The sequence below is a fragment of the Salmo salar genome, chromosome 15 (genome assembly GCF_965601325.2).
Source record: "Salmo salar chromosome 15, fSalSal1, whole genome shotgun sequence".
Lineage (NCBI taxonomy): Eukaryota > Metazoa > Chordata > Actinopteri > Salmoniformes > Salmonidae > Salmo > Salmo salar.
The window spans coordinates 83,661,600-83,676,880 of NC_138305.1; positions in this window are offsets into that span (position 1 = coordinate 83,661,600).

Consider the following 15,281-nt stretch of genomic DNA (forward strand, 5'->3'; position numbering starts at 1 on the left):
ATGTGCGTGGGCACCGGTTAGTCGAGGTAATTGAGGTAATATGTACATGTAGGTAGAGTTATTAAAGTGAACTATGCATAGATAATAACAGAGAGTAGCAGCAGTGTAAAATCTGGGTAGCCATTTGATTAGATATTCAGGAGTCTTATGGCTTGGGGTAGAAGCTGTTTAGAAGCCTCTTGGACATAGACTTGGCGCTCCGGTACCGCTTGCCATGTGGTAACAGAGAGAACAGTCCATGACTAGGGTGGCTGGAGTCTTTGACAATTTTTAGGGCCTTCCTCTGACACCACCTGGTATAGAGGTCCTGGATGGCAGGAAGCTTGGTCCCAGTGATGTACTGGGCCGTACGCACTACCCTCTGTAGTGCCTTGCAGTCAGAGGCCGAGCAGTTGCCATACCAGGCAGTTATGCAACTGTAACAGTATAGCTTCCATCCCTCTCCTCGCCCCTACCTGGGCTCGAACCAGGGACCCTCTGCACACATTGACAACAGCCACCCTCGAAGCATCGTTACCCATCGCTCCACATAAGCCACAGCCCTTGCAAAGCAAGGGGAACAACTACTTCAAGGTCTCAGAGCGAGTGACGTCACCAATTGAAACGCTATTAGCGCGCACCCTGCTAACTAGCTAGCCATTACACATCGGTTACACAACCAGTCAGGATGCTCTCAATGGTGCAGCTGTAGAACCTTTTGAGGATCTGAGGACACTTGGGCAACAAGCTCTTGAACTCCTCTCTGATCAGCTGTTCTCTCATATCAGGCTAACTTTAAGAACTCTGTTCTGAGGATATTGAAGATAAAAGTTGACAAATATATTTTTCTGTTAGTGATATTATCTGCAAGAATTTAAGACTTAATTCAGTCAGTCTGTCCATGGAAGGCATTTGTTGAAAGTAGTAACAGATGTGCAACGCATTTGCTATAATGGTTGTGATACAACGGCAATCTTTTTTTCCGATCACAAACATATCACAAACATATCAGTTGTATCCCACCCATCGCATCAAATGCGTTGTGCACCAGTTGTACAATATGAGTGTGTACGGGGCCTATGAGGAAGCCCTATAAAGGTTCCACATCCGAGGTATAGTGGCATTAGTGTAGTGTAGCTGTGGCAGGTGATTTAATGGTTGTCACAGCAGAAATAGAAGTGTAAAGCGACAGGATTCGCCATCCAAGCTAATATTTGTGATGAATCACTGTCATATGTGAAGTAAATGTAACACTAATAGACAGGGGGAGATCTACTGTTGGCTGTTTTTTTGCTAATGAGCGTATTCTTTCCGAGGAGCGTTGTCACAGTGCCGGATCCATCTGAGTGAGGAGAGAGAGTAGAGGAGGATTAGAGTTGTAGCTGCCGGTGTAATGAGTGCGTCATAGACTTACAGCTGAGAGAAAAGCTTCCTGGGCACAGCTTCAGATCATAAAGCCTACATAAAGCCTATATAATGCTACTTAGGAATGACACAACACTTTTCACAACACATCAAGGCCCTTTGTCGCGACTTCATACGTTATCAACGGGGTTACTCATAGACAATATACGGTATCAGGGATCTATATCTATGGGGTTACTTTAAGTTTAAGTTTATGGTCATTTGTCTTGGGCCGTTAGTATGGCTGTTATGTCATCCTTATTGCGTTGATACTGAATGTTGAGTTTAAGTCACGTGTTACTTGTTTCCTTTTACGATAGAATATCTCTTATATACACAAAGATAGACAGGGAAGTGGGATTAGTCTCAGTGGTCGATTCTTCCTGTATTATTCTGACTGATATGTCAGAACACAGTGGTTCTGAAGTCCATCTTTCTAACTTTCTATCATTCCGTATTCCAGCTGCCTTAGTTGAACTGTGGAACAAGACAGTGATCGTATTTCAGTGTAGAGCACTGGTGCCAATGTAGATTTACAAATGTGCCTGTAAAAACAGGGGACCGCAAAAAAGACAAGTCAATGATCTCACGATTACTTAGTCCTTTGGCTGTCCACCCAACCTTTGAAGTTGAACTGGAAATCTTGTGAACTGGAAGAGCCTCTCTCCATTGAGAAGGAACGTGCCAAGACCACATGATGTTACTCAATCCATAGAGCGTTCACAATTACAATGCGGTCCATTACATTGCTGTAGCCAAAAATTCTGAACCCCATCAAAGTCTGATGGCCTAATTTGTCTTGCTAGGGGTCTCACTCAATCCCTGGCGTCCAACTAACACTGTGCCCTCACCCCAGTCCCCCCACCTCCTCCAACACATTCAGCCCAAGCCCTCAATTGCGTGTTTAACTTGACACATAATTACTGTGGAAATATTTGTGTATTTTGTACGAGTGCCACAGTCTGCGATGCTAACCGACTGCCAAGTCCTCACAGCTCCCACTGCTGGTATCGCAGCCAGAATCCCTGATCAAAACAAGATGGTTTCATTTGGGCCAGCTTTGCAAGAAATCACTCCCAGAGATTTGGATTTCACTGCCAAGTCTAATACAGTAGGGTTAGCTGTGTGATGCGGCCACAGCCACACATAATACACACTCCAATAACATACCTTTTTTTTCCTCTGACTTCCCATTCAATTAAGTATATACTATCCAACACCTGAAGTAAGAAACCGCTTCACCTGATCCCATCAGAATTGTGAGCATTGGAGACAGAAATGTGGCGTTTTTGTTTGCAAGGAAATGAGCCAGATTAGACAGTCACCGTGTCATTCAGGACGAGAAGCGACATTGCGCTGAGGGAATTGTTTGATTGTTAGTGACAGTTATAATTAAGGGAAAAATGCTAGGTGAACTTCAAGACACGTGCAGTGACAGGCCGTGATGTCACGTTCATGTGGCAGAAATGAGGCAATGATTGGAAGGCTGAGTTCTCAAGCTTCACTGCCAGTAGTGCGTCCCAAATGTCACCTTGTTTTCTTTCTAGTGCACTACTTTTGACCGGAGCCATATGGGTCCCGGTCAAAAGTAGTGCACTATATAGAGAATAGGATGCCATTTGGGATGCCTCCCAGGTTAGATTGTCAACTATGACTCATCATTACAAAGAGCATTCTCTAGAGCGCTTTTCACACTACTGAGCCAAGCCAAACCAAGCTGGCCCAAGCTGGCTCATGTAAAAAAAATCATGCGCTAATGTATGCACTCACTGATGTTAGTTGCTTTGGAGCGTCTGCTAAATGGCACATGCTGCTATATACTATATTATATATTACAATGTGCAAAGAAAATGGGTTTGAAGGATAGCCATCAGGTACTCCAGAGACAGTATTGAAGCAAAGTTGATTGGACATTTATGTTGCGATTTTTACACAATTTGTCTCCCAAATTTCGTGATTACGATCTTGTCTCATCGCTGCAACTCCCCAACAGGCTCGGGAGAGGCGAAGGTCAAGTAATGCGTCAAGTAATGCGAAACATGACCCGCCAAACTGCACTTCTTAACACACGCTCGCTTAACCCAGAAGCCAGCTGCACCAATGGGTCGGAGGAAACACCGTTCAACTGTCTGCCGAAGTCAACTTGCAGGAGCCCGGACAGCCACAAGGAGTCAGTAGAGCACGATAGGACAAGGAAATCCCTTCCTGCCAGCCCCTCCCCTAATCCGGACGATGCTGGGCCAATTGTGCACCGCCTCATGCGTCTCCCAGTCACGGCCAGCTGTGACACAGCCTGGCATCAAACCCAGGTCTGTAGTGATGCCTCAAGTACTGCACTGCAGTGCCTTAGACCGCTGCACCACTTGGAAGGTTGAACAGTTTTTTTTAAAACTTTTAATTTTGATATAAGTGAATTCTAGGAATGATCACAATATTCAAGGCAAATTCTCAATATTAATTTTGGTCCCAAAACTCTCCTAACTCTGCCACTTATTTATCAAGCTATGAATGATAAGGAGGTAGGTTGGAAATGCAGGCTTTTACTATTTAAGGATGATCATCTCCTATCTAGGCCTTATGAATTTTAAACTAAATGTTGTGTGTAATTGCGCACCAAAGCTGCATAGACATTATATACAGTATGCATGTAATGGAGGGGACAGATCCAACTATATTCCATTCATCTTTTAAATTAATTAACTGGTGACTTATGGAATCCACAGGGAGAGGTGTACAGGGAAATATATGGCTCACTGAAGGTGTGTTGAATTCTGGGAGTTTCTGAGCACATTATAGTTTATTGTTACGCTCATTTCAAGAGTGTGTACTGTATATTTCATGGTTCAGGGTTCATAACTTCGTTAACTTCTGTGACTTTGTGTTGAAGTCCTATTGCTACATCATGGAATGGCTATTAAACGATAGCCAAGCCTAAACCCAGACATCACACTTTAGGTGACAGTGATTAGTATAACGCCCTATACAGATGCAGTCTTTTTTTCCCGCACTGGTCCCAGCACAGCATGCCGCACTCGCCTAGGTCACAGTGTTTTCTTGAGACACATAATTTCATAGACACTAGTGCTTACAATCAAAAAAAGACTGGAGTGGGACCCAGTCCTGATTGAAAAAGGCCATATATTGTGAGCTTTTTTAATCATCCTAGGAATACAAAGGGAATGAACCATCCATACAGATTAATCCAGGTCTTACTGAAATTCAGTAAGCACATGCTCCATTCCAAAAGGACCCTCCTTCCACCTGTTCTCAGAACAGCCCTTAGAGTGGAAAGGGAGCAGATTGGAGTGTCATGCTGCTGGAAATCTTCAGTCAAATAAAACAAAGTGGGGCTGCATCGATGCTCTGTCTTGTTTTATATGATGGCTTGAAATAAATGAACTTTAAATGGAACCTTGGCAGGGACGTGGGCTATTGATCGATCGGCGCAGGAGCTGAAGTTTAAGGGCACAGCTTTGCCGGGGCTGGGGCTGTAACCGGAGTAATGAAATTGATTGGGCCGAGGGAGGGTGACAAGCTAGCAGAGTCAAGCCCTTGATGTAAGGAAACAAGAGTGCCATCTAATTGGGGTGTAATATAGGTCTTCAAAGGACATTAAACAAGTGGTGGCGCAAAGGGAAGCCACAACCAAAATGACGTTGTGGACATCATCGATGTAATCATTTTGTGATTATTCACCACAACTTTGTTAATTGGTCTGTTTGTTAGTGTAGCTCTTCAAAATGAGGGTCCAGCTAAGAGTCAGAGGAATATGGGATATTTGACCTAACGTGAACAATTACACCAATGTGAGGTTCTGTCGCTCTATTATTGTTCAGACTGATGGTTTCTTAACTGGACTTTTCATAAAAGGTTGATCGAAAAGTTTCTATGTTCTAGCGAGGGCTTACAAAAAGTGAGTGACAACCAAAGCATTATAGACCCTATATCATTTACATTACATTTACATTTTAGTCATTTAGCAGACGCTCTTATTCAGAGCGACTTACAGTAGTGAATACGTACATTTCATTTTCATTTCATGCATTTAAAAAAAAATTAAAAAGTGTACTGGCCCCCCGTGGGAATCGAACCCACAACCCTGGCGTTGCACACACCATGCTGGCGTTGCAAACACCATGCTCTACCAACTGAGTCACAGGGAATATATTGTGTGTCCTGCTCACCTCCTTTCTTGATCTGACCTATTGAATCCAACACAATATTAACTTCTAGGAAATGTTCAAAATAGTTTTTCAAAGGGCCCTTATATGTACAATGATCACCTCTCCCAGCCTATGAAGAAGGTTGTTGTTCCTAACCCCAGAAACTGTCTGAGTATGTAGCAGTTTCGACTGAATAAGGCCCCAAATTTCTGTCCAAATGTTGGTGGGCTCATTGTGAGTGCAGTGTCCTCCCACAGGGGAGAGGACCCTGTCCGGGACCGCAGCATTTATCTCCTAAGGCAGAACTGTCTCACTCAACAGGATGGCCAGAAGTTACGGTGCATTACAAGCACTTAGCGCAGTGATATCAAGGTTCACCTCCGATTTCCAATCTTGGGCCAGAATAGGGGGCTGGGGGGCGGTCATTAAAAAGCCATTACAAGCCCATATTTCATATTTCAGTCTCTCCTATGTTTCAAGGTGTTAAAAGCTCAATGTATATTTCCCTCTTTATTTAAGCAGCAGGACAACGGAGCAATGCAGGTACCTCACTGGCAGCCATTGACCTTGGCCTAGCCAGCCTTCATTAGCTTTTAGACACTTATCAGTCATAACTGAGTTTGTCCTCTCGGCGACGCTTCCTCATTCACTTCACTTAGGCAGCAAATAATGGCCGAAATCCATTTATCTGCCATTTCCAACAAGTGCGTGACATTAACGAATTATCTGCTTTTCGCTAAGTATGGACGAGGTACCCTCTAAAGGATTCCTCCACTCCCGTCCGGCCCCGGCCAAGGTCGGGCCTTTTAAAAACTGCCTATTTTTTTCCTACCTGAGCTATTTTCTTTCCCTCCATCTTTAAATATTCATATCTCTTTTTTGCGTGCTTAGCATAGGGTTTATGAGCACTTTCAGATATATTTCTTCAAACACGCATCTTTATTTGGTTTTGATTATTGATGCCCCACTCTGACTTTATAACTCACATCCCTAGGAAAACATTGATCCAAGAGGCAAATTAATCTAATTAGGGGCCCTTTCCTCTGTGCTGGATATTGACTTGTTGTGAAAGGTGCTTCTCCAGTTAAAGACAATGTCTCTGAAATGTTCCATCGCAACATCTTTCCCCTTTAAGGCAACATTTTTATTGTGGGTGGATACAATATTGGAGACTTTCAGAACACAGTGCACTGCCATATACAGTACATCAAGAGGTGTCCATTGTATTACAATAGCCCTCGGCTTGTGTCCAGTCTACAACCATGGAAAAACAAGCAGTGACATATTTGATTACATGTCTCTATGATATTTAGAAAACAAATCTAGATAGGCCCTAGATAATTTCATCATTAAATACAGTATCCTGCAAGGTTTTCTAATCAAGACAAGTGACCAGTATGTGGTCTGCATGGTCTAGACCTCACCTACCTACCTGTGTTGATGTGGGTTCGACATCCTCTCCTCCTGTCTTTCCCACTATTTATCCTCTGTCCAATAAAAAAATATGAGAAAATTAAGTGACTAGTAGTTTCTAGACTCAGAGAAGTCAACATCAACACTCCATTTCCCTGTTGCGAGAGAGTGTTTAAACCAATATCCAGGTGAGTTTCTCATCGTCTTACCCAGTAAACATGATCTTATCTAACAAGCGAATCCGAACATGCATTTTGCCATGCAGATTGTTCACAACTTTCCTGTTACTGATTGTTAGTGAACAAGGCCTTTACTCTTGGTTGCACTCCCAATCTGAGCTGAGCTGTATACAAGAGAAATCTCGGCAGTCTTGTTCCTCTGTAACCCAGCTTGCAGCAGGGGAAGCCAGGGACTGCTGAAGTACCATTAGTGGAGCCATTTAAGCAAAGGAGAATCTTTGTTCTTGACACAGGAAACTTGTGTTCCATCTCGATCGGTGAGGAAATGGGGCCTGACGATGCATGTGTCATCTTGCATTTGTCCTGAGTCCCTTTCCCCGGACGCCAGTCCTTGTTCATACAGCACAAAGCTGCTAGCTTTTGATGTTAAGCCGCCGCATTCAGTGCATTTCTCCCAAACCCAGTTTTAAAATATTCCGCCATATTCCATGTAGTTGATTTCTATTTAAAATGGTCATGATTATTTTATTTTGTAACATTAATGGAAGTACATTTGGGGGAAGAGGGGTGGGGGCGGGGGAAGGGGTGGCGAGGCATTTGCAATTCATATTCCCTTGCATGATTACATTAAGAGTGTGTTCTGTCATATTTGATTAATGTATCTTGTTTTCCTTAAAACCGGATTAAAATATGAAAACTGACAGAAATGAGGCTATTACAACGAATGGTAAATGTTTAATAATCTACTCAAGAAAGGAAAAATGAAGTGCTGTACAAGGGAACTATTGTACAATCAGTGTTTGGCAGAGGAAGCCGGCCTGGCGTCTTTGTTTTAAGGAACTTTTCAGAAACACAGACACAATTAACATGAAAGGCTTCCAAGCCATGCTTTTATGCTACAGTATGAAGCCAGAATTAGAAATGCTATTGACCACTGCTGCCAGCTGTACTTGTAGCACCATATGTGTTTGAGGCATTACACTCAACTGTCAATAAAACAACTCAACCTCCTAAAATATTGTTGGATGTGTGATGTCTTTCTTTTCTGTATATTTGCAATATTTTCAAATTTACAATCCTTGTAAGTGATAGTTCACGTCAGAATTAGACGTTCCTCCATGTTTCCCAAATGTCAAATTCCGAAGTTGTTCCAAATGTCAAATTCGAAGTGTTTAAAGTAAATTTTAGGCATTAACGCCGCATTTTTAAGGTTAAGGTTGGGATAGGCTTAAAAAAAAAACGTTATATCACTAGATTCAAACATGCAACATTACAACCTTTATGCCCATCTTCCATCTCCGTCCACAACACCCTAGCAAAACCGAAACCTACGTAACAGTGCTCACTGTTGCCCGAATTGGCCGTTCTCCTGACGGCCTCAGACATGGATGGACATCGAATACTGACTTGTGACACAGGTGACCTGGCTGAATCCAACATTAAAACCTCATACAAATGAGTCATGTAATAATATATCAGTCAGTATGCAATGAAATTGTAGATATTTTCTAGGAGTTTATTCCACTGTTATAGAATTTCCTAGAACACCAGCAGAAAGACACTATCAGTAGAGATATTTAACCTTGTGAAAACACCCCAGAGAAACACCTTGTAATCCTTTATCAATGTGAATAGCCATTTTTGGAACGAAGTGTGTGTGTACTGGAATAAAGCAGGGCCTCCAATTCCGCCATCAACCATTTAGCATGACCGTGGGTGACTGTGAATTAAAAAGGGGGGGCTTTATGTGCGACCCTGCTGCACAAAAGGCTACATCGATAACTTATAGAGACAGGGAGCCCATTAGCCGCCTGAGCTGGCCACCTTTACATAATATGGCTCTATCCTAATCACTGAGCACTAGAGTCATACAAATTCTAGGCCTATATCACATCCTATCCATACACGGTACATTTTGAGAACATCATAACTAAGTTGGACTGAGAGCCAATTGTGACACTGCACTGTACATGGTTACACTTAACATCCTGTCCCCACTGGTTGCTCTGATAGCGGTGAGTCTTTAGCTAGGGATTGTTTGTAGGTGATAACGAGAGCCTGTTTCTCGCTCAAATCACATCCACATGTTTGAGTATAACACAAAGACACATAAGATTATCTCTGAATTGCCAATTTATTAATGCTGAAGCAGGCCTTTTTTTGGAAGGGCAAGTGAAGACAACAAAGTGGGATTTGTGAACAGGAACCACATGTTCTGAGATGATGATGCATACACAGGAAGTTCCAACAACAAACCATTATCAGCTGTTAGATTGAGAAAGTGTGAAATACATGTGAGCCGTGGTTTCTACGTGAGGGGACTGTGACTGCCTACTCATTTTAGTCCACTTGGGTGCCTGTGTTGCAACTGTAGAAATGTAGTTACTAGAATGGATATTCCCATTCAAATCAATGTTCTGTGATGGGTGGACCGGCGGCCATATTGAGGGTACCCATTAATGTTCCAGTGAAATTGTGGCCCTTCTAGTAATACATTTTGAGGCTTTGCACTACCACAGCCTGGGTGCCAGACTGGCAAGAGAACAGAAACAGACTAGTGGCCAGGCTGGCACTACACTCTTCTGTCTATGTTCTTCTGTCTGCATTGCATTTCACCCTGAACCACATTGCTAATAAAAATATGTGTAATGCATCTAAACACTGCATTTAACTGAGCGTGTCTTGAACTGAGCCTGTCTGCATTTAACTGAGCGCTATGTCTACAGAGTCTTCGTACTTCTGCGTGTTCACATAATTTGTAGTTCAATTGTACTTATGTAATGTTGATGAAATAAAAATAATACATGTGATACCAACTTTTGAAACCACTAGAAAATGCTAATTACACCAAAAACAGTGTTCAGTGTTACCATACCTACTTTTAAAAAGGATTTGCAAACCATTTGGACTGACTGCTCTTCACATTACCTTAATGCCTCCCAAAAGGGCAAACCATGGATGAATTATTGATAGGCATCATATGGATTGCACACTGTGGCTCCACGCACCTATTAGAGGGGTTGTGTTCATTTACACTAGCTTGAATTGAAGCATCCATCTCCTTACTCTAACTTTTATTCATTAGCTTTAAATAATATCTGACTGTATACCTACCATTGGTTTCGGCATGAGAGACGGCAGGAGAGAGATAATCCAGTGTTGATTTGTGTGTAGACACTGAATTTGGGTTTTGCATTTTCCCTATAATGGTTAAGGTTAGGATTGGGGGAGGGGAAACTGATCCTAGATCTGTACCTATATTTGCATGGCAAAGCTGAGGCAACGTAGTTTTCTGCCTGCGACTTGACCTTTGCTCCTTTGGAACAATCCTCTTTGTTGTCTAGTCCATTTAGCCGTTTTTTTTTCACATTTCTACAGGGGAAATTGGGCGGCAGGAAGAAGGGTGAGAACACTATCTCCTGAAATGATAGCAGGGGGAGGATAATTGAGAAGTTGTAAAACAGGAATCTAATTGTGCTGGTCCCTCTAGGGACTAATATTGAACTATCTTATAAAAGGTCCACAATATTCCTCCATATGATTTATAGCCGAATTCCAGTCATTTTCAATACATTATAGTTCCCAAATTGTGTTTAAATTGAGTGTAGAGGAGAAGAAGCCATTAGGAGATGCAGAAATGAAGATTATATTTAAATATTCATGCACTCTGTACCTTATTATTGAATCTGTACACTAACAAAATCAATATTAAGTGCAGTTGACATAAATATATTTATGAATTACTGGAATTCTTTCACTCAAAAAATGGTGAGTATAATGTTGTAATGATATCAAAACATTGTGTCAGCATGCATTAGCTTTGGGAGCTCATGAACCTGCACATAAAAACTCTGGAGCGTCCCTGTAGAAGTGCTTAGTGAGCAGAAATGTCCCTTTTTACAAACATCACTTATTTTACAGGCCTGTATCACAAGGCGCTTCTCGGCTGGAGTTGATAGTTAGAGAAAGATGCAGTCATCTTGTTTGTCCAAATGAGAGCCCCTCACAATAAGCCCACTTGTATTAGGGCCTTGGAGTTGTTCTGTGTAACATTTGATTAAAATGTATGTCTTACTTGGTGCCCTACCTGTCCCTGTAACTCTTTTTCTTGCTTTCAGGCCATGTCCTCATTTAGATACCAATACAAAGCAGAGCCCTTGACTGAAGGGAAGTTAGAAATGATAATGGGGGTTAAGATATGTATTCTAATGCATTCACAGCAGTTGGCATGGATTTGCTATATCCAACATTGTGTGCCTTTGTAGCTCCAATAAGAATACAGTACAGTTTTCATGAAGAGAGTGAAAGATGCTTAAAAATATATCTTTAATGAGCTCCATATATTTTCATATAATATGTATATGGTATATAATCTAAACTTAAACATTTTGTCAAAAAGGTGTGTCAGCATTTCATATGCATATGATATTCTCAGGATATTATACACACTGTGTAAATAGCTGGGAATCCTGTTAAATTCGGAAAGTCATTTACATAAGTTGTTTTAACAGTTTTTTGTACTTTGTTTATAGAAAACCAAGCAAATGTTAAAAGGCTCTTTATTGGGACGCCACATCTCTAGATACAAGATGATGCCGTAAAAGCGGCGAAGGGACGGAGAAGGGACAGCAAAGCATCAATCCAAGGTAAGAACACAATAAATCAGGGAATCAGGCCTCTCCACTCCGCCTTTAAAATCATTTAAACAGATTCAAAAAGTCTGATTCTGCACAATTATGTCTGTAAGCTCCCCTAATAAGCCTTTATGCATCCAAGATGCAGACAATAAAAAAATAGAACCTCATTCAAAGGAAAAGAGTTGGGGTTCTGTTTCTGAGGAGAGGATGCTGAAAACAGTAGTATCGGTATTGGGATCGCAATTGAGTTTGTTAAGTGAGGATCAAGGGACGGATGCAGCCATAGGGTTTATTTAATGTGTCCTGTGGACATATCCTATCTTTCTTCTTCTCTCTTCTGCTCCACGGTCATTTATTCCTGTGTTTTGCACAGAATTGAAGTGTCAAATAGTGTCCAAAAACTGTCCCAATAATATTTGCATATCAACATTGATAAATGTTTTTATTATTTTTATTTTGTAATGTATTGTCTCTGTCTATGTTTAAATGTATAAACAAAATAAATAAAAAATGATCACAAAAAAAAACTGTTTGTAAAGTAATACAAATAAAACATGTTTTTCCCTTTGAAGTAAAGACATCCCTCAAACTCAAGTAACTTTATATCCAAGGGTGTACTGGACAGTGATATAACTTGTAGCTTGTAGGGTGATGTTTGTAGGGCATTGTTGCCACCTCCAAACCGAGCTCAGTTGGTAGAGCATGGCACTTGCAATGCGAAGATAGTGGGTTTGATTCCATGGATCACCTGGAATGTAAAATGTTTGCATGCATGACAGTAATTCGCTTTGGATAAAAAGTTACCTGGCTTATTTAGCTTTATCTTATCAGCCAACTGAGGGTGTTTGACTCGTGGATAATCCATGAACAGTCAATGGGAGAAACCAATGAATGTATGGATGAAACATTAAATACGTTGTGGTGGCAGTAAAAGTATTTTCTTTCACCTATTAGCTTTCTTCCCATGTGCTTCAGTGTAGCTGGCTAATTTTAGCTAGTTAAAATGTGTTCCAGGCAACAGCTGTTATATTAGCTACTTTGTGCCATCTGGTTTCACCGCTGTTTGTGGGTTAGCTAGCTACTTGGCTTAGTTAGCTACAGTAGTAGCAGCTAGCTGAGGGTGTTTGCCTTGTAGAGAAACAAATTAATGTATTGATTAAATATGAAATACATTGTGGCCATGAATGTATTATTTTTATTTTGACAAATGTTGGTTCTAGTAAAGGTAGCTAGTGTCGTTGGTGAACCCGGATAGCTTAACAAAGTTTGACATTTCACGGCGGTCACATAGTTTCTACTGGGGAACGGATGTAAAAATATTCCGTTGTCGTCTATTCAAATTAGCCCAAGCTTTCCTTGTTAAATCTAGTTAATTCTCTTAAACTACAATATACGGTAATTTGGCTGATATCGTTATCAACCTACTGGATACCCCTTATAAATATACTTTTTTTGTGTGCATGGTATGCTATTAGCATGCTAACACTCAATAAAACAGACTGGTAGCATAGCTAGCATAGCTAGCCATCACTAGCATTCCCGGATTGATATTGAAGTAACTTTTTAGTGAAATGGAGTTAGGGTGACTAGACGTCCCTGATTTCTGGGGACAGACCACAATTTTGGTGGCCTGTCCCCGGATAGAGCTGTCACTCGCCATGGCCTTGGCCAGAAAGTGCATCCAACAGCATAGGCTACCAAACTTGGGTGTTTCTACAATTACTAGATAGGCTAAGATTAAGAAAACTGTGGAGGAATAATCAATATCTGTGCTATAATTATACACATTTTTTAAAGTATTTTTTGTTGTTGTTGCAGCTACTATTCCTTTAAAGTTGTTGTTAGTTTAAAGTGAGACCAGCAATGTTTTGTATCAGAGGACATTATGTAGCAGTAGTGGATTATAATAAATATTAACATTCATAATAAAATGTGTCTCCTTATGAAATAGAATAGTTAATTGTTTATTGTCCATTGTGGAAGCATCTTTTGACTGTAGTAAAAAAACAACTCCACCCCCCCTTGCCCTCTGTATAAGAAAGTCAAGCCTTATACCCTGTCTTCAAATCCCAGAACCTAGCTTTAAAGCAACAGCTCTTTACTTTTCACTCTAGCTGAGCATCAGTTGGACATTGATTGAGTAAATTAGGTTGGAAATCATGTGAACCCAAGTAAAAGAAAGATTACATATTTCAAAACCTAACCTTAACTTTTGGTTAGTTTTGATCAAATAGTCAGATTGAGACCATGTACATAAATGAGCCTTGTTAAATGGTGATATTGGTTGGAATCCCATCTTTCTAACTTAAAATGAAATCTAAAAAGGGATAAAAAAATAAAAATTATCCTACAGATCTACACAACCTACTTCACATTTTCAAAGGGAAAGAACATTATAGAAAATGTTCCTAATTAATCAAAAATACCCTGAGATTATTTTTCAAAGGGACAATTACACAAATGTTAATGCCAAAGACATGCCAGAATGGCTTGCCAAGAGATGTTGAGTGTTCCTAAGTGGTCCAGTCTCAGTCCTGACTTAAATCTGCTTGAAAGTCAGAGACAAGGTTTGAATGTTGCTGTCCATCAATGATTCACAACCAAATTTACTGAGCTTGAGCAATTTTGACAAATTTTCCACATTTTGTTACGTTACAGCCTTATTCTAAAACGGATTAATCCCCCCAAAATCTCATCAATCTACACACAATACCCCATAATGAAAAAGCAAAGATAGGTTTTCAAGTTCCTTGGTGTCCACATCACCAACAAACTATCATGGTCCAAACATACCAAGACAGTCGTGAAGAGGGCACGACAAAACCTTTTCCCCCTCAGGAGACTGAAAAGATTTGGCATGGGTCCAATGATCCTCAAAAGGTTCTACAGCTGCACCATCGAGAGCATCCTGACTGGTTGCATCACCGCCTGGTATGGCAACTGCTCAGCATCTGACCGTAAGGCGCTACAGAGGGTAGTGCAAACGGCTCAGTACATCACTGGGGCCAGGTTTCCTGCCATCCAGGACCTATATAATAGGCGGTGTCAGAGGAAAGCCCATAAAATTGTCAGAGACTCCAGTCACCCAAGTTATAGACTGTTTTCTCTGCTCCGGAGTGCCAAGTCTAGGACCAAAAGGCTCCTCAACAGCTTCTACCCCCAAGCCATAATACTGCTGAACAATTAATATAATCGCCACCGGATAATTTACATTACACTGCTGCTACTCGCTGTTTATTATCTATGCATAGTCACTTCACCCTTACACACTGACTCGGTACCGGTTCCCCCTGTATATAGCCTCGTTATTCTTATTGTTACTTTTTATTATAATGTTTTACTTTAGTCTACTTGGTAAATATTTTCTTAACTCTTCTTGAACTGCGCTGTTGGTTAAGGACTTGTAAGTAAGCATTTCACGGTAAGGTCTACACTTGTTGTATTCGGTGCATGTGATAAATAAAGTTGAATTAGATTTGATTTGAATATCCTTGAGTGGCATGGCC